The following is a 2,610-nucleotide window of genomic DNA, read 5'->3' as shown; positions in this document are numbered from 1 at the left end:
TTCGTACATCATATTAGATTTCTTTCTGGCACTTTCAAACAAAATTTATTTATTTTAAAATATTTTATTATTATTTTATGTGTATGAGTGTATTGCCTGTATGTATGTAAGTGCATCCGTGTCAGGCAATGCCCATGGAGGTCAGAAGAGGACGTCAGATTCCCTGGAACTGGAGTTAAAGGACAGTTGTTAGCCATCATGTGGATAATCTTGAGAGACATTATCACCTAGGACCCCCCTACCACAGCCAAGTCCTCTTCCTCCACCATGGCCTTGACCTCTTCCTGCAACACCTTCCCTTAGATTTCACTTTAGGTCCAACATCCACAAGTAGTGTATTCAGAGGAAAGTTGTCTGATAGAATAAAATATGAAGTGTTATTTCCTCAAATACTCCCTTTTTCCATCTGTAAAGTCTCTCTGTTCTCAGGGTCATTTTCACAGCTCTAAGATGTATATTCATGCTGACATCTATACCTGTGATTACCAATGGGCTTGTGTTCCTTTCTTCAATTCAATGGTTATAGTTTCATGACTCAGTTTCATCAAAAATCTCATGAGCTTCATCCTAGCGGTGCCATTTCCCTCCTGGTGCCGTTGTTCACAGAAGCCATCGTTCACCCATGGACTAACAAAATGTATTTTTGTTGATTCTCTGCCCCTTCGTCTCCATCATCCTTCATCCCTCTAATCCTCCTTGAACTCTTCTCCCACCGCCCCCCAACCTTTTTGCTTCATGTCACGTGCATCCTATTGCCGCCTCTCTCTTTCTCGACACCTCTCTTTTTCCTCCATGGTCATTTTTCTAGTTTCATAGTCTATACCCACATTCTACCTTTACTTATATACACATCTGTAACGTTATGAGCTAGAATCTGCATGAGAGAGAATGTGGTTTTGTCTTTATGAATCTGGGCTACCTCACCTAATGCTTTACAAATCCACCAATTTTCCTGAAATTTTCATAAGTTTTTCTTTTTTTTTTTTTAATGGTTGAATAAATTCCAATGTTTCACATTTTTGTCATTCATTCATCTGTTGATGGGTATCTGGGCTGGTTCCATTTCCTTGCTCTTGTGAATAATGTAGCATAAACATGAATGTGCAGGGTATCTGGTAGCGTGTATGCTCAGGAGTGGTATAGCTGGGTCTCATGGTGGTTCTATTTTTAATTTTTTTGAAAAATGCCATACTGATTTGCATACTGGCTATATTACATTCTCACCAGTGGTAAATGAGGGCTTCTCTTTCCTGTGCCATCAACTGACATCTGTTTCTTTTCTTGATCAGAGTCATTCTGACTGACTGGAGTAAGACTCTGAAAGTAGTTTTGATTTGCATTTCCTTGATGACTAAATGTTGAACACTTTTTAAAAGTACTTATAGGTTATTTGTGTTTCTTCTTTTAGAACTATCTGCTCATTTCACTAGCTTATTGGCAGTTTTTTTGGGGAGGAGTGTTTAATTTTTGCTGTTGTTTATATAGTCTAGATATTAACTCCCAATTTGAAGTATAGCTAGAAAATTTTTTTCTCCCATTCTGAAGGCTGTGTGCTCTGCTGATAGCTTTCTTTATTTCTTTTTTTTTTTTTTCCTGTATAAAAACTTTAATTTAGGGGTTGGAGAGATGGCTCAGTGGTTAAGAGCACTGGTTGTTCTTGCAGAAGACCCAAGTTCGAATCCTAGCACCCACATAGCAGCTAACAACTGTCTGTAACTCCAGTCCCAGGGGATCTGACAGCCTCTTCTGACCTCTGTAGGCATTACATGACATGGGTGCACTTAACTACATGCAGGCAATACATGCATATACACAAAATAAAAATAAATACAATTTAAAAAAAAAAAAAAAGTTAACAAAAACCTTTAATTTAGTGTAGTCCCATTTGTTTATTCTTGGGGCTTGTTTCTGTGCTATTGAAATTTTGTTCAGAACATTCTTTCCTGCAACCTATGACATGAATTATGTTCTCTATACCATTTCTAGTATGTTTTCTAGCATTTTCTGTATTTCAAGATTTAAATTAAGAGTGAGAGAGATGGCTCAGTGGTTAAGAGCACTTCCTGCTCTTTCAGAGGATCCACGATTGGTTCCCAGCATCTACGTTGGGCAGCTTCTAATTGCCTGTAACTTCAGCTCCAGGGAGTCTAATGCCTCTGTCTGTGTGGTAACCTGCACTCACATGTACGCACCCTTACACAAACATACACACATATGCTGTCTTAAAAAGACCAAAAAAATAATAATAATAAATTTTTGGGCTAGAGAGGTGGTTCAGCAGTTAAGAGCACTGGCTGCTCTTGCAGAGGTCCCGGGTCTGGTTCCCAGCAACTACATAGTGGCTAACAACCATCTGTGACTCCATTTCCAGGGGATTAAATACCTTCTTCTGACCTCTGGACATGGACATGGCTGCATACCTGTTGGGGACCCCTGCTGTGAAGTCGTAGTCTCTCCATGTCTGGGTGGCCCACAGGCTCGGTTTCATATGCAGATGACTCCTTTCAGCAGAGTACCTGGCATCTTCCTGACTCTCCTTTGAAGTAGCCACCATAGAAAACATGGCCTCTGGCTCTGGAAATACCATGCTTTCCTGTGTGATTTTTCAGG

General features: G+C 39.8%; 1 protein-coding gene and 1 pseudogene across 6 annotated transcripts in view; one reads left to right on the top strand and one right to left on the bottom strand.

Annotated features, from left to right (window-relative positions):
- Nucleotides 1-566, bottom strand: part of LOC103730269 — a 13,124-nt pseudogene extending 12,558 nt beyond the window's left edge.
- Nucleotides 1-2,610, top strand: part of Osbpl9 (oxysterol binding protein like 9) — a 176,597-nt gene that overhangs the window by 84,152 nt on the left and 89,835 nt on the right. The gene's annotated exons all lie outside the window — the stretch shown is intronic.

Source organism: Nannospalax galili, unplaced genomic scaffold, assembly GCF_000622305.1.
Source record: "Nannospalax galili isolate Female #2095 unplaced genomic scaffold, S.galili_v1.0 scaffold713, whole genome shotgun sequence".
Lineage (NCBI taxonomy): Eukaryota > Metazoa > Chordata > Mammalia > Rodentia > Spalacidae > Nannospalax > Nannospalax galili.
Note: the sequence above shows the minus strand (reverse complement) of the source record. Positions and strands in the feature narration are given on the sequence as shown.